Below are 26,293 nucleotides of genomic sequence, written 5' to 3' on the forward strand. Positions count from 1 at the left end.
TACACAGCGTGTACAGAGCTAAATGAGGCGAACCAGAACATTCACTGATCATGCAGATTATGTAGTCGTTTAAGTAAAAATATAATAAGAGAGTGATGTACATACTTCCAAATAGTATATAACAATGTGACATGGAACTTTTTATTTATGGTTTTAATACACATTGTGTTGTTCTTTTGTTACCCATTCCACGCGCATCCTGAAATATTAACTAGCTAGATAGTGATCAATATGATGTGAACTCCAATGTCAGCATTCAATAACGGATTTTCAAAAGGTGAAGTTATGAATCACTAACTGTCAAGAACACCGTCTGCTGTGAATGATAGAGATGCATGATCGATACAGGTCATCGGATGTCTAGGCGTTCCAAGCAGTGCTTGTCAATACATCTATTACATGGAACATGTTATATTGACAGATTTATCAATATGATTTGAACTGAAATGTCAGCATTAATAAAGGGGAATTAACCTAAAGCAATTCCCCGGGACTGGTTGTTGCCTTTGTTATTGTTTTTTTCCCCCGTGAGTACCCGGATGATACGCAACGCAACTGAGCGTGACAAGAGACTGGGCTACCGTCTGCAAGGACAGCTAAATAAACTTGGAGGCAATATTTGTTTTACGCATTTTGGATCACTGATTGGTTGACCGTGATCTATAAAGATTTCCAAAAAGGGCGCATGTTAATTAATTTCTTCAGCCTTAACAAACAGACAAAAAGAACGGCGGAGCTCATCGGTTGTCGTCATTTGGAAATACCCCTGATTGTTATAGTTTAAAAAAAAGTATCAATGCAGTGAAAGCATTTTCGGATTTCGGATTGCGTCGACAATACGATTACTACTCCCTTGTTGTCATCCACGTTGTCTGGTATAACCCTACACTTGTGTATTTGTCGTCATTCACTTGATGCTCAGTTAATGAATTCATTTTATGCTTGTCTGCCCATGTTACAGATATTTAAGAAATAATTATTTACCTATTTATTACTCTTCCAATCCTACTCTATTTAAATATAATACACTATTGTCTTGTAACCGCACTAGTATTGTAACTAATTGTGTTAAGTATATACTGGAAGCACTTGCAATCCGAAATACTGTCACTTAAAACCCTCTGTCATCTGCCTCATACTGTATTTTTCAATGAGTATTTGTACGTGGGCCTATGGCCTTTATACTGAAATAAAGAATTGAATTTGCAGTAGTATGGGACAGATTCATTCTTGTTCCTTTACGTCTTGGTTGGAAAATTCTTCGATGCGCGATAGACGTTGTTTTCACAAGTCTTTTTTTTTTGGAAGCGTGTATATATTACAGTCAATTTGTAAAATGTGATTCTCTCTGGCAATTTATAAAAATGTGTTAATATTTCAGTCATTTTGACTGAAAAATCTGTCCATTTCTTTAACAGATTGACAAAAATTGATTAAGAAGATAAATAGGGCCTAAAAACATCACAATAGATTATGTAGGACTAGAAGCCAAACAACATAGAAATGTACTTTTCATCGTAACATTTTCAGTCTCTTGGTGGTGATATTAAACATAAAAGTGAAAATTTTGCACATTTTAACTGTAAAAATATAAACACGATAAAATAAGCAATGCTCAGGATAAATATTTACTTTGTTTTGCAAGTCCCAAAATAGTGTAAACGAAAATCGCACAATTACCAAGCAAGTGACTTATCAAAACTTCGTCACCATTACCGATGCTACCCACAAAGATACCTACATTTCCTTATTATCTCCAAAACTGTATTTCATTTTGTTGTTCAATGTGACCATACGCCCTTATACTATCAATAAAAATGACAAATGCGCTTACGAATTGCGCAGCACGGGTTGCTAACTAGTCTACGGTCCTGCTACATCATCCGGGTACTCACGGGAAAAAACAATAACAAAGGCAACAACCAGTCCCGGGGAATTGCTTTAGAGCAGTGCCCCTTTAAGTATTGTTTTTTCAATGCTTAACATGAAATGCATACAATCATTGTAAGGACGAATATCAGTGTACCCCGGATATACAGGAGGGTACCGTGTTATTACAATAAGTCACTAGAGTACCATGGTGACAGTCTTTTGTACAGGAGGGTACCTAGTTAATACAATACGCCACTCGAGTACCATAGTGACAGTCTTTTGTACAGGAGGGTACCTAGTTAATACAATACGTCACTAGAGTACCATGGTGACAGTCTTGTGTACAGGAGTGTACCTAGTTAATACAATAAGTCACTAGAGTACCATGGTGACGGGCGTGTGTTCAGGAGGGTCCCTAGTTAATACAATACGTCACTAGAGTACCCCGGGGACGGTTCTATATGCATGACGTGACTTGCTAACGGTGTTGGTATCTGCACCGAAACGTCGCATTCGTTGTAAAAAAAGAAGTCGTATATCCATAGAACTATCTCCCTTCTTCATCTTTAACAGGAGCATATAAAAACTATTCAAATACATACCCATGAAATCCGAAGTGAACAATTAATAAGTGTTTCTCCCCTGAGAAAATGCTCATATTTCAAACCTTACCGAAAGCCGTAACAAATTTTCGAACATATCACAAAAAAAACTGCATTTGAAATACGCTTTGAGCAAGTATTTACTTGGGTTCTAACTTCGGTAGCCATGCTTGGATTTCTTTTGTAAATACGATCACAGCATTCATGACAATAGTGTTTATGAATACGACCATTCACGACGATAATATGTTTCATAGGTCAAGCTTCCGACCAAGGCCGACATCTGCAGCTGAACTGCGTCAGGCGTTCCTCAGAGTGTGGGCTCAAGTGCCTATGGCCTTCACCAACCGCCTCATCCATTCCATGTATCGACGTTGCACGGCAGTCATCAATGCACGTGGCGGGCACACGAGATACTGACTTGTGATGCCATTTTTCCAGAGACTAGTGTTGTGTTTCACTTTAAGTACATTTGACATTATAATTTCAACCTTGATGATCAGCTCTGCCAAGCTTCATCTTTTTAATATGTCTCAAAGAATGTTTACAGTGTTTGGACAAATAAGGTTTCTCATATATCTATCCATGCTGACGTTTCTGACGTTTCAGTATATAAATCGTGTATCTGCAAACATTTTGCAAATACTCCGAGAATTTAGTTTTCAATTTGAAAATGTATACACCTTATCTTGTGCTACAAAGTACCTTTACCAGATTGAATAAAAAGCTTTACTTAATTTAAAGCATGAATACATATTGAAACTTACCTGTCAGTCAGCACGCATGAAATGCAACAAGTTTCCGTGAACAGGATGTGTCTGTGTTGCTCCAAGACTTTATCACTGCATGATCACTTGGTGACAGATTGCCGCTGTATACTGCTGTACAAGGTAGCGGCATTCAGATCAGCTAGAGTCATGGTCTTCCCTTGCTGTTGCCACATACATCTCTGACAACTAAATATGTGCATAACTCTGATTGAACGTTTTAGTTTTTGTCGCTCGATGCACAAAGTACAGGGGACAAACCCAGAGCACAAATATCAGCAGGGACAGTCAGGGATGAGAAAAGACATAAATCGTGCTTAAGATATTATTTATTTCAGGAAATAACAGTGTCAGAAACACCTTCAGTCGAACCTTTTGATGGTCGATGATGCAGCTTTTGGAATAGATAGGGAAAATTAGGGAAGTGTTTTTATTATAAGCAAGCAAATGAGTCTGTGTGTATATTATTGCTTCGTCGTTCATTGAGAGTTCAACAAGAACCCCTGAATACGTGTTTTTCATGCTTACAATTGTAACTTTGATTTCTGCGATAATGACAGGCATAAAAACAAATTCCCCTACAAATTTGCAAAGTTTTTTTGAGAAATAACGAAAGGACTGGCACCAGAAAGTGTCATTTAAAAGGGTAACCATGGCCAAAGATTTATCTGTTGCGCTTATCGAGAAATTGGCGGTATTGTGCACCTTGTTAAAAAATTAAGGGCCATAACTCTGTATTCCATTAATCTTTATTACTGTGGGGATATTCGAACTCGATCAACATATTTATCCCTTTATGATGTGTGCTTAATGCCATCTTTGTATCCATAGCTGTATTCGCTGATGATTGTGCTTGTGTTCTTTTTTGGAAAAATACCACTCCACTCCACTCCACTCCACTCCACTCCACTCCACTCCACTCCACTCCACTCCACTCCACTCCACAAATCGGCCGTCATCAATCCATCAAGCAACAGAAATGGTTTGGCGTTATAGTTCCATATACATGTATATGGCTAACATGATCTTCTCGCAAACCATTTAGGTACTTTGAACTACATCAAGGCAATATTCAAAACGATCAAAGAAGCAGGCCTCACTTACACAGCAGGCCTAAACCCGCACATGTACAGATCCTTCAAACATAGATACAGTCAATCAAATCCCATTCCCTGAACAGGTCCATGATGGGCTTCATTGCTTAGGTTTAGCAACTTATTATCTCAAATTTGGGAAGACTTTTGTGGCATCGCCCAACCTTCTACACAACATGTTAAAACAAGAGGCATCTTCCGAAGGGTCTGACATTTGTGAACAGGTATTAGAAAACCTAAAGCAAGCCATTACAATTTCCCCCACTCTTGTATAGCCTGACCAAAACAAACCCTTCATCCTCACAACCGATGCATCTCAAACTGCACTATTGTGTAATTTAGGCCAACCAAATTCGTATCATTTAAAAAAATGGATTGCTTATTCAGAATGCAAATTTGAAAGTCCATGACCTTCTGGTCCTCATGTCCTAACATAGGTAAGATTTATCCAGTATCCAATGTTTACACTGCAAAATTGATATGTACATGTACGTTACGTAACTAAATTGTCCCTCCAAATGTATCTTTTCAAACGAGTCAGTACCCAAAGGTTTTGCCTATACCCAAGTGAATGTGTTTTTAAATATTCGAGGAGATTGTAAAATACTTGAAGCGTTTTTGAAATGCATGTAAAAGAATAACCTTCGATCATCTGCTGGCCTGAGCAAATGATATTTATATTTTTTTTGTTCTGGGCCGAAGCTTAATCAATAAACTTGATTGGTTAAATGAACAATGTTCCAAGTGGCCTCAGGATACTCCAGTAGGTCACTGTCTTTGCTGCATCATCATCCACGCAAGCTGCTGGTAGGTGGACTGTTTCAAGTACGCCCCTAACGGAGAGGCTAAGATATCCTGTTGTGAATACCAGATTACCAGGCCCGGGTCCGTTTGCTTGTATTGGCTGTAAAAATGTTAATTCCACCATTACGATAAAACGAATTAGTAATAATAACACGTCCCATTTTAATTCTGGAAACCCAAAAGTCCAGAAACTCTACGGTCTTTGCCCAGTCTCGGTTAAAGGTATTTACAAAATTAAACATGCCGTTTTCATGGGAACATACCAAGGAAGAAAAAATGAAAAAAACATTGTCTAAAAACTCAATATTTAGACTATGTCGCCCATGGGCCTGCCCATGGGTGAAGTGTGGCCCATGGGCCTGCCCATGGGCCTGCCCATGGGCGAAGTCTGGCCCATGGGTAGGCCCATGGGCAGGCCCATGGGCGAGAATATGTTCCTTTACTTAAAACTCATGTTTTTGTTTCGCAAATACATTTAATGTATTCATTCAAGTATCATGACACAAAATTTAATTCATTTTAACTTAATTCAACGATTTTATAGCGATATTGAAATATTTCGCCCATGGGCGAGAAAAGGGTTTGGCCCATGGGCGAGAATATGTTCCTTTACTTAAAACTCATGTTTTTGTTTCGCAAATACATTTAATGTATTCATTCAAGTATCATGACACAAAATTTAATTCATTTTAACTTAATTCAACGATTTTATAGCGATATTGAAATATTTCGCCCATGGGCGAGAAAAGGGTTTGGCCCATGGGCGAGAATATGTTCCTTTACTTAAAACTCATGATTTTGTTTCGCAAATACATTTAATGTATTCATTCAAGTATCATAACACAAAATTTAACTCATTTTAACTTAATTCAACTATTTTATAGCGATATTGAAATATTTCGCACATGGGCGAGAAAAAGGTTTGGCCCATGGGTAGGCCCATGGGCGAGAATATGTTCCTTTACTTAAAACTCATGTTTTTGTTTCGTAAATACATTTAATGTATTCATTCAAGTATCATGACACAAAATTTAACTCATTTTAACTTAATTCAACGATTTTATAGCGATATTGAAATATTTCGCCCATGGGCGAGAAAAAGGTTTGGCCCATGGGCGAGTATATGTTCCTTTACTTAAAACTCATGATTTTGTTTCGCAAATACATTTAATGTATTCATTCAAGTATCATGACACAAAATTTAACTCATTTTAACTTAATTCAACGATTTTATAGCGATATTGAAATATTTCGCCCATGGGCGAGAAAAAGGTTTGGCCCATGGGTAGGCCCATGGGCGAGAATATGTTCCTTTACTTAAAACTCATGTTTTTGTTTCGCAAATACATTTAATGTATTCATTCAAGTATCATGACACAAAATTTAATTCATTTTAACTTAATTCAACGATTTTATAGCGATATTGAAATATTTCGCCCATGGGCGAGAAAAGGGTTTGGCCCATGGGCGAGAATATGTTCCTTTACTTAAAACTCATGATTTTGTTTCGCAAATACATTTAATGTATTCATTCAAGTATCATAACACAAAATTTAACTCATTTTAACTTAATTCAACTATTTTATAGCGATATTGAAATATTTCGCCCATGGGCGAGAAAAAGGTTTGGCCCATGGGTAGGCCCATGGGCGAGAATATGTTCCTTTACTTAAAACTCATGTTTTTGTTTCGCAAATACATTTAATGTATTCATTCAAGTATCATGACACAAAATTTAATTCATTTTAACTTAATTCAACGATTTTATAGCGATATTGAAATATTTCGCCCATGGGCGAGAAAAGGGTTTGGCCCATGGGCGAGAATATGTTCCTTTACTTAAAACTCATGATTTTGTTTCGCAAATACATTTAATGTATTCATTCAAGTATCATAACACAAAATTTAACTCATTTTAACTTAATTCAACTATTTTATAGCGATATTGAAATATTTCGCACATGGGCGAGAAAAAGGTTTGGCCCATGGGTAGGCCCATGGGCGAGAATATGTTCCTTTACTTAAAACTCATGTTTTTGTTTCGTAAATACATTTAATGTATTCATTCAAGTATCATGACACAAAATTTAACTCATTTTAACTTAATTCAACGATTTTATAGCGATATTGAAATATTTCGCCCATGGGCGAGAAAAAGGTTTGGCCCATGGGCGAGTATATGTTCCTTTACTTAAAACTCATGATTTTGTTTCGCAAATACATTTAATGTATTCATTCAAGTATCATGACACAAAATTTAACTCATTTTAACTTAATTCAACGATTTTATAGCGATATTGAAATATTTCGCCCATGGGCGAGAAAAAGGTTTGGCCCATGGGTAGGCCCATGGGCGAGAATATGTTCCTTTACTTAAAACTCATGTTTTAGTTTCGCAAATACATTTAATGTATTCATTCAAGTATCATGACACAAAATTAAACTCATTTAACTTAATTCAACGATTTTATAGTGATATTGAAATATTTCGCCCATGGGCGAGAAAAAGGTTTGGCCCATGGGTAGGCCCATGGGCAGGCCCATGGGCGAGAATATGTTCCTTTACTTAAAACTCATGTTTTTGTTTCGCAAATACATTAAATGTATTTATTCAAGTATCATGACAAAAAATTTAACTAATATTTACTTAATTCAACTATTTAACGGCGTTATTAAAATATTTCGCCCATGTTTTCGTCAGTCCCTTTCAAGCATCAACTAACTGTTTGCAAAGTATATTGTATCATGTGAAATATACTTTATATTATATCATTACATTACTATTTAAAAAGGGCATTTGGTTGGATGTTTCCTTTAGTTCTACAAATTTCACCTGTTTTACATATTGTAGCGATCTTTAATGAACCCGGCCTTACCTCTCAAAACGTTTTGACAGTTTATCGTACGAATTCATGTGCGTGTACTCCAATTCATTGGAGTTATTTTCCACAACATTAAATTTTAGTTAGTTTCTATTTCATTTCCCATTTAATGTCCCGTTGATACATCACACTGGGCAATTACGTGACACTAGGTATGCAATATACAGGTACGCGTGCGCGTATTTTAATGAAAAAAAATATTCGTCTTTTATTGCATAACGTTTGGCTGAATATCTTACATTCTAACGAAATCTCGAAATAATTATTTAATTACATGCGGTTTCGAACTGACCAGTGGGAATTATGTTTCTATGCGATTGAGGAAAACGGGAGTGAATATTGTGACACTAAAGCAACTTTTAACTGCATTGTCACTTTTGGTATGAAAATGGTAACAGTTCAGAAAAAACAACAGCCTTCTTATGATAATTCTCATTAGTACGTTGTATCTAATTGCAGTGTCGGCCTTATTTACAGGTGATTCTACAATACCTGCTCTCGGTCAATTACGATCTACCACACCACGCGTGAATAAACAGTTATGCAGGTGTTGCTGTGGGCAAATACCTAGCCTGAAAATGTTTATTTTTTTTAGGATACATGTTTTACAAATGTTCGTTGATATGTGGATATATTAAGCACAAAGACAAAAAAATGTTTATGAAAGATGAATTAGTGCCTTGATATATTCATCGAGATGTGTATCATCGTTTAATGGGGTCATTCAATAAACGTATGTTTGGAGGAGATATCAAAGGAGCCGCCCAATATACACAGTGTCGTCCGGTGAACTACCACCCCACCCTGTCCATTAGAGTTATGTAATCGGTACACAAATATATTTGATTCGGTGTCAGTGCGGAAGGAGTTTGAATTACGTCCGCCAGTTGCCACAGAAATCCTCAAAGTATAGAAACAATAAACAAGGTCAATCCGTACTAATTACCTAGTGACGCACGTAACAACGACTGTCAATAGGGAAAATGGTGAAAACAAATTGAAATAGATTTTAATAAAACATTATTGTACTAAATAACTCGCAAAAGCGGTGCCTAAAATTGTTTGACCGTGTTATGTGTGTTGTAAACTGACGAATAGCAAGTAATTGTCATGCTGTACGCATGGTTCCATATACAAATTCAGTTATACAACCGGTATGAAACTGAGAACTGAGATACCAAGTACAACCTGCATTCACACACGGAAGCAATATACTTGTGTGTATGCCCTCTCCTCTAAAAAATGTATCACTAAAGTATTTGCATTGTAATAAATATAGTAATGATAAAACTTGGTAATTTGGTAGGTCTCCGACAGATATGATTTTCAGTATTTTTACACCTTTGATTGATACGGATTACGTACCTGTAGTCTAGTCACTGTCTCTAATGTATCTGCTTGTTAGAAATTTCAAATGTCTTGTTGTAGCACTGTTCCTCAAATACGGCAGTTTCTTTTATCGGGTATAAATAGTTGATTCGTCTTGTCACGCAGTCATTTTTACTTGATCGAATGATTTCCACAAAAAATTACGGCAGAGAGTTTTGTATTTTATTATATTTTTAGAAGATTTTAGAAGATGCTTACATCACTGTATCTCAGAACGTAAAACTGATAACATTCAAACATGTAATTAGTACACAGTTAATTGTTACATATAATTTCCTGCATATTCCTTTTTGAACAAAAAGCCTACATGTATACTGATATCGGTGTCCACTGTTAAAAGGGTATTAGTGCAGTCAGCCATGGTAAATGGAGAGACAATAATAAGGTGATTAATTATAGTCTGTTGCAGAATATGCGGTATAAGTGTAGTCATTGATACATATACACATTACACATATACAGATGAAATACACGATATGATGCAGTGCAAGAACAAATTAAGATACGGTTTCTATTAAAAATAATTATACTATTTTGGATTTAATTAGCATGTTTAAATTTTCAGGCCAACACGGCTGAGATACAGCATCGGCATACTCAACTGGAGTTGTTTTCTGCCGGTCGTAAGTTCATTGTTTGACTGAGCACACTCGTGTCAGGGTTGCGATATTTTCTTCTCTTTGTTGGCAGCCTGCCACCGGTCTGAATTTTGAGAAAGGTCTCAGCATGGGACTGTTAATTACTTCTTAATGATGTCTAGAAGCATACAAACTTGTAGATGTTGGGTGCGGTTAGGACCAAACTTTTTCAGCTCAGAGTGTTAGTGGTACTGGAACCCATAGTGTCAAACAGGTTCTGCACAAAACGTACATCAGATTCTACTGTTCAGCAACATTGTCACTGAATTTCAGAATTCTGGCATGATATAATAATCAACGATTTCGAAGGTGAACGAGGGGAAAGGCAGACGCACGTGGATTTACCCTTACTAACTTATTGTCTGGAGTTCACATTTTGGGGCATTTCATATACTAATTGAACAGAGTTCACCTGCACATGTCCACTTTAGTGATACAGACTGTAACCAAAAATGCAATGAGCCGTAGCTCTTAATCCCTTATAACAACGGTAACAACAACCAGAGTGAGGACACAGTAAGGTTAAACCGTGTCCAACAGACAATCTGAGGTGGCTATCTCCCATCAAGTCAGCTCTGTTTTTAAGCGCATAGTTATGTTTTTACATATTGAAATAAAAGGAATTTAAAAAATTAAATTTAACAAACCTACACATTACCAAATACAAAACTTTATAACCCTCTCTAGACTTCGTTCCAATTAACCTAGATCATTCAACTCGCTCGCGAAGGTCGTATGCGACTTTAAAGTGAATACGTCTACAGTGTACAAGTAACTTTTAACTGTATCATATATACTCATGATAAGCAATTATTTTCGTTCCTAATTCGAATGAGCACATTCTGAGGCTAAATCTGCAAAAGGACAGATAAAATATTTCTTTGTACAATGCAAACGATACAAACGTAGCGGCTGATAATAGAGACAATGATTTAATAATCTGCAATATATCAAGTGTTCTCGTTCAATCTATTGTACATATTGAAGTGATTGTAAAGTTTCAAGGAGTACTAAAATGTTGTGGTATTATGAATGTATTTAGAATATGAATAGCGAAAAACAGTCACCATATCGGATGTACATGTATAACTTGTCTTCCAACACCACGCTTGTGCCGAGGCCCATGGTCATAAAACTAATCGGTCCCATAAAAGGAGCAAATAGTTTCGCAGATACTTCTTGCTATGGTTCACTCACAATTGTCAGACGACCTAATCATCAGTCAGACCAGTCAAGTGTGACCAGCGTACCTGCCTGGTTTTGGCTCCTAATTACTGAACTGCCCAATACTGTCATACTGTGGGCAGAGTAAGCGGCCTCGTTGAGTGATACAGACTAACCAGATTATGATTGTGTTTGTAAGTTGCGTTTAATCTGTGTCGGGTTGCAGTTGTTTTATTAGTCAAGACTAGGGGTAGTTTTTTCAATGAAACCTTTTAGCCGTTGAGTTTGTTTTGCATTCATTTCATTAAATACATTGTTAGGTAGAATAATAACACGTTATATCACTGCAAAAAAAATCCATATATACAAGCTTGTATATCCTTTGGAAAGATGATATTTCCAAAGGATATACAAGATTGGAAAGATGATATATACAAAATATACAAGTTTGTATATATGACATATACAAAATATACAAATTTGTATATATGGTGTATCCAAATTTGTTTTGTTTGTATATATTGGTAAAGGGAGATAATTATTATGTATTTGTGTATAATTATGATATATGTGCAAATTGAAGTGTTTTAAGTTGAGCACTGTGTTTCTTTGTATATGTTGGTAAAGGAGGATAATTGCTATGTATTGCTCTATAAATGTTTTGTATGTGCAAAATAGTATCAGCAAGTTACAAAAAACTGATTTAGTGGCGGGTAACATTACTGGAAGGTTTAATTAGTACTCCACACTGTTAGCGGGAGTACATACTGTCCTTGCAATGATATTGACGGGTGGGCGGTTGAGGCGTCTGGTACTTTTCCTGGCGCGGTGCTTGGTATGTGAGTAGACTTTATGGTCAAATGCACAGAGGGGATTAGCTGTCGGGGGCGATTGCTTTGGCGGTAACTTCTGTATTGAAAGTGTTTGAGCTTGGATTTGTTTTACGGGGAGGCCGCGATGTGTTTTGTAACATGCTCTCGTGCACATATGCCAACAGAGTGGATTGCACAGAGGATGAAAACTATAAAAGTGTTGAATTTGGTTTGTTCTGAGCTGTCGGTTTCATTGTAGATATACATTGTTATAATGTGAAATCTCGGCGGAAACGCGGAAAATCGCGTTTTGTAAAACGGTAGTCCTTGGGGAAAATTGTATTATGAGCAACCGGATGCGTAAATAACGTGTGTAATATATTCCCGTATTATATTTTATAATACTTGTTCTTTAAATATTGTTATCAATGCGAGAACGAAGATTACCTTGAAAAAACACAACAGCATGCATATGTTCTAGCAAAAGGAAACTTGATATATATTCATTTGGCTTAATTTCTACTTTGGAAAACTTAGTTGGCGCTCTAAAAGCTTGACGCTGTATAATTTGGCACGCGCATGGTTGGGTGCAAACCATATGTACATCAATAATAATAGTAAAAATAATAATAATAATAATACATCATGATGGCAGTTTCAATGTAAAGATTAAGTATTTTTAAAGATATGGAAAATAAATCTTGATAACTGCTTTAATCTTTGATCTTTGGGAAAATAATAATGGAATTGGTTGAGTGACTAACGTATTCTACTTTAAAAGTGACAGGAACGTGATTTACATAATTAAAATATAGAATAATATACAAATTATAAGAGAGGGTTTGTGATTTATTTTGGGATGAAGTCAGTATTTAACTTGCGCTTTCCGACATTATGCGTATTTCGCACACGGTTAAGAAAAAAAATGCAATTCATTTATTTATAAAAGTACGAATGCATCAATCCTACATCACAGGACCATGTACATAATTTGTTGAATGTTATTTCGTGAATACACAAATTGCATAACACATTCCCTGAGGACAAACCCAAATTGCCCGTCCCTTTGTGACAGGTGTTAATTAGAGAATGTATTGCCACCATATTATGTCCCGGCACTTTTATGACATGTAATGAACCTAGTCAATCCCTGGGTCTGTAACAACAACATGGGTCTAATAAAATCAAAGTAACATAAATGTTACGTCATTCGAATTAAAAAAGAGACTGAATGTAAAAATGTAACATGAATATAATTGCCCTTTTGAGGGTAATATAATTTTGGGAAAATATACGTTTTCTTGTATTTATGGACGACTTCACACAAGCTGAAAATTAAACATATGTTTATATAGCTATATTTACATACATGGCATTAACATGTAATAATAATATTGATCATGTTTGTTAATTTGTACATTTCGTTGTTATTGGTATCCTGAGTATGTTGTAATAATGCATGTGTTCTGATCTTATTTGACGTAGATTACATGAACTAGTAGAGTGACTTTCTTTCATCAGCGTGGAAGGATTACCCACACATATACCCTTAATCCTTTGTCAAACAGAAAGAAGTCATATAGATATCATATCTAACTGGTACTAAAAGTTCACTATCAATCTCCTCTGATAACAAACTTACATTTAATATCCCCAAGCTACAATACCAAGCATGCTCATGGAGTAATTATGAGAAACCCGAATGATATCCCGTCTACGTGGTCACACCCGGTGATTGTTAAGACATTCAGACAATATGGCAGACTGTATTCATTTCTTATATCCCAAAAGTCCCCACCAAGCTTCCTTTTATTAACATTGGGATGAGGGGAGATATACATATTGTATTAAATAATACATCAATACATCAAAACAGAACAAAAAAGATAGGTCAACAGTGCGGTTGATGGAAAGGGGTTTCCTAAGAAAAGTTATTTAACTCTTTAATACTTAATACGTGTCTCAAAGTATGTATTAAGTCTTACTACTAGTTATTATATATGTGCAAATCCACCCGAACGTCGGATGTACATGGCCGATTTCAAAATAGGTAAATTAGGCACTGTTCAAATTGTTTCCAATAAACCACTGATTAGAAACTCACTTAACCTTTAGAATAGAATCGTTTCTAAATATATTGTAGTTGGGGCATGTGTAAAAATTAATGCAGTGTACCATTGTGACAGCCACAAGAGCATGCATGATGTGTTATCTGAGATGTGTTTTTTAAGCCGATGGAAGTTTAAAGTGACAAAATCTGGTATCATAGCTTAACTGAATATAACATTGTCTAAGTTTAATAATCCTCTTTTTCCGGTGACTATTCCAATTATTAATGGTATCATGTAGGAATGACTTGCATTCAGTTCTACAACGTATAGCCTGTGAATTGGTTAGATTTCTTTATATGTAATCACTAACAGCAAAGATGTTTTCCATCTTGTAAAAAGGTGTAATGGCTACGTTGGTCTCACTCTACATTTTCACGTGGCTTGTACCTCTTATTGGCCCACAAATAGTCCGTAATCAGTGAGTGGGCGAGGTAAAAATTAACGTCTCATCGGCATTATTTCAGCGTCCGTGATGAATTAATGTGTAGACATTCTAGGATTAATTCTTTTTCTTTGGTACAATTATCCAAAACATGGGAGCAAAATATTGGCAATATATATATGCTTGTTCATGACTTATGTAAAAGGGGTTATTTATCTGAGTGATTGAGTATGGTTCACGGCGGTGGACACCAGAAAGGTATTTAAGACAATTAATCATAGGGCTTACCTCGTTAACTCGCCAATATCATAATCTGACTGAAATATTAATACCAAAGTCCTTTCATTTTAAGATTAGGTTTTGCACTTGGGCACACTTTGACGTGATATTGAACAGTTTTCTTTTCCCCTGGATTAAGTTTTACTTGCATTCATTCATTTGGTAATTTTCTCCAAATTGGCATTAATATTTTATGCAGTAGTATTTGGAACTGTCCTTTTTGGGAATAGGGTTGACCCCACCGCAAGCACAGTAAACAGAAATTCCAAGGTGAATAATATGTACTATAGTTTGTTGGCTCGACATGCAAGACTCCATAATTTTAGCTATAAATTCATAGTAATATTAAATTAAATTTTTTTTATAAAGAATTCATTGATGTATTTGACATGAGACGTAGCGACACTCATGTATTTTATAATAATGTACAATTTCAATGCCTTAAATCTGTTGCATTAAACAAATTCTTTGATTTGATGTTGTCATATTGTGACTCAATTTGTGTCTAGTCTTCCAAATGTTCTATTGCGAATACATATAGTGTCAGCGCTCATGATCGCCATATCTATGAATGGATGAAAATATCATCATTAATAAACTTACCTGAGCTCAATATGTGTTCTGAAGACAAATCGCTGTCAAGCATCTTGCACGGCTTCGTTCACGTTCACTCTCAAATGTACGAAAGGAAAATCTGCAACTGTGCGTGTTCAATGTTCGTTTGCATTTTTGTGACAGGCGGTCGTTATTTTCATTAAGATTCCACAAATTCATAAATCACAACTGATGTAGCTGCCTTGGTTACTTACTTACTTACTTTGGAGATTTAACGTGCGCTTTCCGACTGATGCGTATTTCGCACACGGGCCCGGCCAGGCCATTTAATGTGTTTCCGAAAGGGGCTGCCTTGGTTAACTGGAGTCAGGATATAACTAATTACACATTCTGTTCTAATTATGCTAATCGAGGAAGTGCATTATACTGGATGACAAACTTAGTAATCCTTTCACACTAATCCTTGTTTACAATGAACGCATGTCAAATGACTAAATAAACATCCTTTTTTATTTTCTTAAGTAGAAGTATCACAATGGGCGGTGAACACAACTGTTTGTAGAATGATAGTTTCAGAAAGGAATACAAATACAAATATACAGAAAGGGGTTTAAAATGGTTTCTTTCTTTGCATCCACGCATTGTTGTTGTGGATGCGGTTATTTGCTGTCGGAATTGTTTTTGCAATTCAATTAGTTAATTACATGTCACATGACAACTGCATGTCACGGGGGCCTGGACATAAATCACGTGGTGCACTATTAGGCCTATAATAACCCCCAACCTTGATTCTGCATCAATTCGAACGAGATTTTACCCCCACAGATTTTACACACACCACACAGTTCTAACCATTATGGAGTAAACACCATATCGGATACCAAATCAAAGATCACACAGATTACTGCCCCAGAGCAACGTAGTCTCCTAAATTGGGATATCGAACAAACACCCCAAGTGGGAACAGTCAGCAAAACTATACCAAGCCGGCAGTCGGCGGCCATCTTGGCCAGGGACTGACCCCCCAGGGCGACCCCCAAGGACAAACTTGATAAGTGCCTTTATCATCTCCCTCTCCCCTCTATTCTTTCTAGATTTTCTGGTAACTGTTGTATTTATATATTCTCTCTTTATATTCTACTGATAGTATCTAACTCAACCCTGTGTTATATTGCCATTACCTTGTTCATATCAACCATGTCAACCAACACCCCCCCACCTACATCCCCCCATACAGACTCCATATTCACAACACCCATACACTCAGACACCCACTTCCCGGGACTCACACCCACACACAACCAAAATCCTGTCCCCTTCGACTTTGGTATTGATTTTCAAGAATTCTCCTTCAATCAACCCCATAGCAGCATCACATCCCCCAACAGCCAACCCCAAATTCCCCCCCATCATCCCCAAACACAGCAAACCAAATCCAAAACAGCCCCCAAACCCCCATCTCCAAAACCCACAAAACGACCTCACCAATCCCCAGCAGAATCCTCACTCACTACAAAGAAAACATGTGCCAAGCAAACACCCCCAACCACATCAACATCCGAACAATCTCCAGCAGCAGAACAAAACAAACTTATCTTATTGGCTTTTTCAACAAACACTACACCACTCAACGACACCTTCTCCAACAATAAATTCGCCCTCTGCCTGAAAAAAGTACACGTAACATACAAATACATTAACAGATGCGGCAGGGGGTTTAAAATCACCTTCCCAACACAAGACACACTAAATCAAGCACGCAGACAAACAATGATCGACGGTCTAAACATTACATGGCAAACACCAAAATGGCTTACATCTATACAGGGGGTAATATACATAGACCATAGGGATACACAAGATGACATACTAGAATACATCAAAACAGCAAATCAACTACACACACAACCCCAAATCACAGACTACAAAAGCATTAACAACAGAACACCCATACCAGGCAGAACCACTACACAAACTATCTTCCTTACATTTAAGAGCACCACATTACCAACACACATCATTTTCGGGGCACTTAGGTACAAAATCAATCCAATAAGAAAAAACCCTCCACAATGCAACATATGCCACTCATATAATCACACCACAGCTACATGCCGACAACCGTCCATGTGCCAGAAATGTGGGTCCCTCAGACACGATACCCCAGAGTGCACATGGGCGGCCTACTGTATACAGTGCGAAACCGAGGGACATACAGCCACACAAAATACTTGCCCACTCAAACAACAACACATCCTTCGGCTCAACAAACACATCAAACAGGAACATCTACCTAAACCGGCCAGAATACTACAAACATATAACAGCCTTCCAGATTATGAAGATATATCAGATACAGCATCCTCCACATCATTCCCTCCCCCTATTCCCCCCACCCAGACCCGACCCACCCAGTCCAAACGTAAACAACTTTTCTCCACTCCAGCCCCAACCCAACAGACCCTCCCCCACCCAATAAACACCATCCCACCCACCCAAGCAGTAAACACTGCCCCACCCCACACAGACAACCCAACACAGGCACGGCCCCTTCAACCAGTACCCCCACCCACAACATACAACACCCTCCCCAAGACCACCACCCCCCTGCTACCCACCCCTACCCCCCACCCCTCCATCCTACCCCCCCCCCCCCCCCCCCACAACCCAGCCATACTCCCCTCCCCCTGTCCATCCCACCTCCAACCCAACCTGTCTCCCTACCCATCCAAACCCCCATTCACACACTCTTCAGATCTGCTATACCAATTCTAGCCACCCAACTACAAATCCAGTCTAAAACACACAAAGCCAAAGCACATCTAGCTAGAAAACCACTACTCGCACAGAAAATACAATCACTCAGGTCCACCACACCCAAACCAATCACCCCACAAAAATTTCACTCCAACACAAACAAAATCATAGAATTCCTGTCAGCAATTCTTCTTATTAAAAACCCCTCCCCCCAAAAAATCCACAACATAGCTTTGGTGTCTAACCTATACCAAAAACCATATCATCACTTCCAAACTGCAATAAGAGCTCTCAAATAACAAGCTAAATTAGTCCCAAACCCCTCTTCCAAATTAGCCCCATAGCACCATGCATTTGGCTTTAACATCCCCACAAAATCTACAAATCAGAACATGGTGTTTTTACAGTGGAATTGTAATGGTCTCAATACTAATGGGCATGAACTTAAGGCCCTCATTGCCCTAAACAAAATTGCCCCATATGTAATAGCAGTACAAGAAACAAAACTATCCCCCCAAAAAGCCTTCAAATTGCCGGGCTACACTTTCATTCGACAAGATAGAGTCAGACCACCCAATAAACCAGGCCCCCCCCCATGGAGGGTTAGGGCTGTTTATCAAAAATACTATCCAGTTTTCAGAACTACCCATCCCCACTCCTAACCTAGAAGTCCTGGCAGCTAACATCACTATTAATGACACTAAAATAACTGTAATTAACTGCTACCACACTAAAACCAAACCGTTTAAACCTGAAGATTTAGAAGTTCTCTCCAAATTTATAGGCCCAAATACCCTCATTCTAGGAGACTTTAATGCACATCACCCACTGTGGGGCACTAAAAATTACCAAGATAGATTTGGAAAATATATAACTGAATGGTTAGACACCAAAAATCTCATTAGCTTAAACGACAATAGTGCCACTAGAATTCCTATTACCCACCTACAATCCCCCACTGCAGTAGACTTATCTATCACTACCCCCCAACTCTTTCAAAAACTCACATGGGACCCCCACAATGACACCTGGGGTAGTGATCATTTCCCCATAAAAATCTCTATAAACATTCCTTCTAATAAACCCATATCTGACCCCAACCCCACTTCTGACAACCCCACACAAACTAAATTCAATTTTACCAAAGCTGACTGGCAGGAGTTCAATATACTATGCAACCAGATAGACCCCCACAATATACATAGCACTGACATCGACACCTTCAACTCAAATCTAAGCAATACCCTATACAATATATCCATTAAATGCATTCCCACAACCAAAACAAAACCCACACATAATACAGTACCATGGTGGAGCCCTGAAATTATTCAATCTAGAAAACTCAGGAAAAAAGCTCTTAATAAGGCAAAACATGATAGAACTAAACTCCATTTGGCCCATAAACAAAGAAATCTTACCAAAGAACTAATAATGGCAACAAAAAGAAATCATTGGCAAACTTTTACATCAACCTTGAAGATGGGCAAACAAAATTCAAAAATTCTGTGGAATAAACTTAAAGCAATAAAAGGCATCGCTAAATCCTCCAACTCGCCCAATTTTCCCTTACTTAAAACAAATAAAGAAAAAGCCAATGCCATGGCCGCCCATCTTTCGACCGTAAGTAGCTCCGCCAACCACTCCAAACACATACAAGACACAATAAACACACAACCTGCATTTCAAAACAGATCTCCACTCTCACATCTCGCAATAAACAAACTCATTAACATCCACGAACTCCAATACGCCCTAAAAAACAAAAACACAGCCCCAGCCACTGGATTAGACAATATAAGTTACAAAATTCTAAATCATGTCCCCATCAAAATTCAAAAATTAATACTTCAACTTTATAATCAGATTTGGACTTCTGGCCACCTCCCCAAAACATGGAAAAATGCTCTAGTGGTGCCAATCCTAAAACCAGGGAAATCCCCAAATGACCCTGACTCCTACCGCCCTATCTCTCTCACATCTCACCTATGTAAAATCATGGAAACAGTAATAAACAACAGACTAAAGCATAAAATACAAAACAATAGCCTGATAAAAGAGGACCAGAGCGGCTTTACAGCAAACAGACAGACCCTAGACCATATTTTACATTTGGAACATGATGTTAGGACAGCCCAAGCACAAAAACAATACACTGTGGCCATTTTTATAGACTTTTCTAAAGCATTTGATATGGTTTGGCAACAAGGCCTAATTCAAAAATTAATAAATAAAGCAATTGATGGGAGAATTCTAAATTTCATTCACTCTTTCCTAAATAACAGAAACATAACAGTTAAATCAAGCAACACCCTATCAGACCCCCACACTCTTGAAAATGGCACCCCCCAGGGAAGCATCCTGTCCCCCACTCTATTTAATCTAATGATTGATGACATATTCCCATCTGCCCCCCAAAAAACCACCACAGCTAAATTCGCTGATGATATATCATTTTGGTCGTCATCAACATCCATAAAACAAATTGAAAACAGAATTAAACCAACTCTTGCGAAAATAGAAAACTGGGCTTCCCAATGGGGGTTCAAAATTAACACCAAAAAAACCATCGGCATTGTCTTCAAAAAAACTTTCATGACAAATTTAACACCCAAACTTACACTCCTTAAAGAAAATATTAAATTTCAAAAAGAAGCAAAATTCCTTAGAGTCACATTTGACCAACATCTCACATGGGCTCCCCACATCAATAACGTGGTCAACTCCTGCCAAAAAGATATTAATCTAATGAGAGCCATCAGCGGCTCTCACTGGGGAGCTGACAAACAAACATTATTAAACATATACAAAACCCTTATTCAATCAAAAATAGACTATGCCGCTCCGGTCCTCCATTCTTTAACAGATAAATTGGAAAAAAAGCTCAATTCAATACAATATAAGGCCCTCAAGATAGCCCTGGGGACTAGAAATGGCACCTCCCTTAATACACTGCAAATCATCACAGGCATTACATCAATTCAACTCAAACGACATCAATCTATACTCAATTACTGGGCTGGGGCACAACAAAACCCTATTTACAACGAAATACTACACAAATACAAAAACTCAAGACCAGCAACCCTCAAAAAGTTCAAAAACAAGACAAATATAGCACCCTTCATAACACACCTGCAAAATCTCATTAAAACACACAATCTAGGACACATAACTCACTCACCCCCAGACAACACTTATATTCTTGACCTTCCCCCCCCCCCCCCCCCCCCCCCCCCCCGAAATAGACATATCCCTAGCCAAACTACTAAACAACCATATCAAACCCACAAATATAGAAAAGGGAACAATATCACTTAATTATATTCATGACAACTGGCCGGAACATACACACATCTATACAGATGCATCATACAACAGCAAAAACCAAAAAACAGGGCTGGGTGTCCACACAACACAGCCCATACAAAGCACAAAGAAATACCAATATACAAACTACTCACATACAAACACAGCAGAGCTATTAGCCATTCTACAAGCCTATAAACAGGCAGAAACATCAAACTATAACAAAATTATCATAATTTCTGACTCACTAAATTCAATTAAACAAATATCAGACAAATCTTCCAAATGCAGACCCGATTTAATCAAACAAATAATAAACACCCATACAAAACTCAAAACATCCAACAAATCAATAACATTAGTATGGATACCCAGCCATACAGGCATACCAGGCAACCAGATTGCAGACCAAACAGCAAAAACAGCAACTAATGACCAAACACCCACTTTACAATTTCACACAAGCAAAGCCGAAACAAAAACTCTAATAAAACACAATATAATACAACAAAACTTTAGCAATAACATTCAAAAATGTAAATCCCAATGGATCAAAACACTATTCAGCAAACCAACAACAAAATGCAAAAATTACACAAACTCCATTTTAGCAGACAAAGCCATAAACAGAAAACAAAGTAACCAAACAAACTTAAACGCAACCTTTCACAAACAAAACAGACATACAAGCCCAAACTGCATTCATTGCAATACAACAGAAGACATAAAACATATATTCACCACCTGTAGTAAATATAAACAACAACAACAAACACTTTACAACTCACTCCCACCCAAATACAACAATAATATAACACTGCTATTCAAACCCGACAACCCACCAGCGATTTACCTACAAATAGCCACTTTCCTTACTTACTTACTTATATTAGGGGATTTTACGTGCGCTTTCCGACTGGAGCGTATTTCGCACACGGGCCCGGCCGGGCCATTTAGTGATATAAAAGGGGAAGCGAGAAGAGTGCAACCAAGGAGGGGGGTTTAGTGGTTGCTTATATAAAGTTTTGAAATTTTGAGATTTGGAAGACATGCCTTGGGGGAGTGGTTGGGACTAAGGGAGTGTGTGGGGGTGAGTTGTTGTTTTTAGATGTTTACTGTTGGTGGTTTAGTGAATTTTTAGATACGATTAATTAGGTCTGTTTTGGTTAGGTAAATGCCTAGGGCTTTGAAGTTTTCTATTTTATTTTGGGGGTTGAGGATTGCTTCTAAGGTAAGAGCGTTATTTGGATTTAGGTTGGTTTGTAATGTTGTACGTTGGATGAGGTAGTGGGTGCAATGTAGTAGTACGTGGTCTATGGTTTCTGGGTGAGTGCAGTGTGGACACTTCCCGTTTGCGTGTTTTTTTAGTTTTAGAAGATGGTTATTTAGTTTGGTGTGTCCTGTTTGGAGTTTGGTGATTATTCTATCGATTTTTTTGGATGGATGGAGGATTTTTGGTTTGGTAAGGGGTTTTTTGAGGACTTTTATGATTTGGGTGTTTGTGTTTTGATAGAGGCTATGCCATTTTTGGGTGATTTTGTGTTTGTTGATACTTTTGATCTCTGATTTACTTATTGGTAGCTTAAGGCTTATCTCTGGTATTTTTAGGGACTGTTTAGCGGCTTGGTCGGCGTTCTCATTACCGTATATTCCTACGTGGGCTGGTATCCAGGTGAGTACTATGTTTTTGCCTGCCTCTGTTAATTTATCTATACTTTTGAGAATTTGGTTTATTAATTTGGGGCGGTTTTTGGTGTTTTTGCTTTGGAGGGCCTGGAGTCCACTTAGTGAGTCTGAGAGTATTAGGATTTTATTTTGGTTTTTAGTGTGATGGCTGTGGAGGGCCGTGGCGATACCCATGAGTTCTGCGGTGAAGATAGATTGGTTGTTTGGGAGTCGGAAGGATTGCGTATTTCTTATTGGTTGGGCTATGTGGACTCCGAAACCTGTGTGATTTGTGAATGGATCAGCAGATCCATCTGTGTAGATGTGGCACCAATTTGGCCAGTTTTGATGTATGTAGGCTAGTGAGGTGGATTTAGCTATGTTAGGGTCAGTTTGTTTGTTTATTGTTTTGGCTAGGGAAGTGTCTATTTTGGGGATTTTAAGTTTTGGGGTGAATACGTTGGATTTTTTGCAGTTTTGTTGTAGGTTCCCTATTTGGTGTTCGTTGCGGTAGTTTATAATACGTTGGGAAATTGGAGTGAGTAGAGGGTGTTTCCTAGTTAGTGCCTGGTTTTTGGGACGTATGTTTAGGTTTAGGAGATTTTGTAGAAGAGGGTTTGATTGAGAAGCTGCCCAGAAGTTTAGTGTTAAGTGTTGCCTACGTAGGTTTAGCGGCATTTCTCCTGTGAGGGCCTGAAGTGACGTAAGGGAGGTGCCTTGTTGGGTACGTGTGACTAATTTGAGGGCTTGGTATTGGATTGAATCTAGTTTTTTGGTTAATGTTTCGTTTAAGGTATCGTATATGGCACAGCCGTAGTCTAGTTTGGATCTGATTAGGGATGTATAGAGGCTGAGGAGGGTATCTTTAGAGGCACCCCAGTTGGAGCCGGTTAGACATCTTAGTGTGTTTAAATCTTTGCTACATCTTGTGGTAAGGTTTTGGACGTGGGCATCCCAGGAGAGATGTTCGTTGAATATTAGTCCTAAGAATTTAGTTTGTTTCTGAAATTGGATTGGTTTGTTGTTTAGTTTAAGGGTGGGGGTGGCCCGTGTCATATTTTTATGTTTAAATACTATTCCTGTGGTTTTTTCAGTGTTTAGGGAGAACCCCCATTTATCGGCCCATTGTAGTATTTTGTTTAGTGATTTCTGGAGTAAGTCCTGGGATGTTAAAATACTTTTAGAACGGATCCAGAGGGCTCCGTCATCTGCAAATTTGGAAGTATTTATTTTAGGGGATAAGCCATCAAAGAGATCGTTTATCATTATGTTGAATAGTGTGGGGCTAAGAATGCTGCCTTGGGGTGTGCCGTTTTCTAGTGGACACTGGTCCGACAAGGCCTGGTCTATACCCACTGTGATTTTACGGTTTTTAAGGAAACTTTGGATGTAGTTTATGATTTGACCTTTTAGTCCTATTTTTTTAAGTTTTTGGATTAGCCCGTTGTGCCATACCATATCGAAGGCTTTGGAAAAGTCCAGAAAGATGCCTGTAGTATATTGTTTATTTAGTTGTCCTGTTTTAATATCCTGTTCTAGACGTGCTAGGTTATCTAGGGTTGAGCGGCCGGGAGTAAAACCGCTTTGGTCTGAATTAATTATATTATTTTGGGTTAAGTAGTGTTGGAGTCTATTTTTTGCCATGGATTCCATTACTTTGCATAGGTTAGAGGTGAGCGATATTGGCCTATAGGAGTTGGCTTGGTTGGCTGGTTTACCGGGTTTAGGGATGGGGATAATGAGAGCTTCTTTCCAAGGATTTGGAACCTGGCCGTTTAGATAAATTAGATTATAGAGTTTTAGTAGTGACTGGAGTAGTTTGGGCGGGAGTTTTTTGATTATTTGGTAGGAAGTTAAGTCTAGACCTGGGGCTGTTCCTTTTTTCCTATTTTGAAGTACGTGGTTTAGTTCTTCTATTGTGTACGGTTGGTTTATTTCTAGGTTGTTATTGTTTGGTTCTTGGATAGGTTTGGTTTCTGCCTGGAGTTTTTGTTTGAATTTATGGCTGAAGTTGTTATTGCTACTTATTGCCGAAAAGTGGTTTGCTAGGTTATTTGCTTTTTCGCTGGGAGTATTTGAGTTGTTTATGTTAGGCGTTTTTTTTTTTTTTTTTAAGCCTCTGACGGCGTGGATTTTGCGCCAGACTGTTCTGGCATCTGTGCGATTATTTAGTCCCTCGCAGAATTTTTTCCAGTCTCTGGTTTTTGCTATTTTGACTAGTGTTTGGACTTGGTGGTTTAGTTGGTGAGCTACCGGTATGTGATTATGGTCGCGTTTGGCTTTATTGAAGGCTGATTTACGTTTTTTCCTAGTTTGTTCTATTTCCTCGTTCCACCAAGGTACCGAGGGCCTACCTGATTTATTTGGTTTTTTGAAAGGGATTGCGCTTTTGGCTGTGTTAATTATGAAGTTGGTTAAGTTCTGGCAGTATATTTCTGGGTCATTATTTTCTATGTTTTGTAGGTTTACTTGATTGCAAATATCTTGGAATTTGTCCCAGTTAGCTTTATTGTAATTGAATTTGGGCTCTGAGCTTTCAGTTTGGTGGGGGACGTTAGTATTTCCTATGGTTATATTTATTGGGAAGTGGTCACTTCCTAGGGGGGCGTCGTGAACTTCCCATTGTGTGCTTTGAGCTAGATCTGCTGTGCAGATTGTTAGGTCGATAGCCGACATGTTGTTATTGCTTTTATCGTATCTAGTGGGTTGGTTATTATTTAGAAGTACTAGATCGTTGGCCTCTATCCATTCTGAAATTAGTTTGCCGTGGTTATCTAGTTTATCCCCCGTGCCCCAGGAGGGGTGGTGGGCGTTAAAGTCTCCTAAGAAGATGGATGATTTGGTGCTTAGTTGTTTGAGAGTATTTAGATCCTCCGGTTGGATTTTTTGTTGTAGCCAGTGGTAGATATTTACGATGTTTATTTTTTTGTTTTTTAAGGTGATTTGGACGCCATTGGCTTCTAGGTTTGGGGTATTGACTAAGATTTCTTCGTAGTTTATGTCCTCACGGATAAGTATAATTAGGCCTCCCGATGCTCTTAGTGTTTTTGATTTAGGTCGGTCTAGTCTGACTGTGTTATAGTTTGGAAGGTTAAATTTGGATTTGCTTGAAAATTTGGTTTCCTGGATACACGCTACATGTGGTCCCTGTTTAAGTTTAAATCTAGCTTTAAGTTCGTGGCTGTGGGAGTTAAGCCCGTCCGCATTCCAC

The sequence above is a fragment of the Haliotis rufescens genome, unplaced genomic scaffold, assembly GCF_023055435.1.
Source record: "Haliotis rufescens isolate VD_foot unplaced genomic scaffold, xgHalRufe1.0.p SCAF_5, whole genome shotgun sequence".
Classification (NCBI taxonomy): Eukaryota; Metazoa; Mollusca; class Gastropoda; order Lepetellida; family Haliotidae; genus Haliotis; species Haliotis rufescens.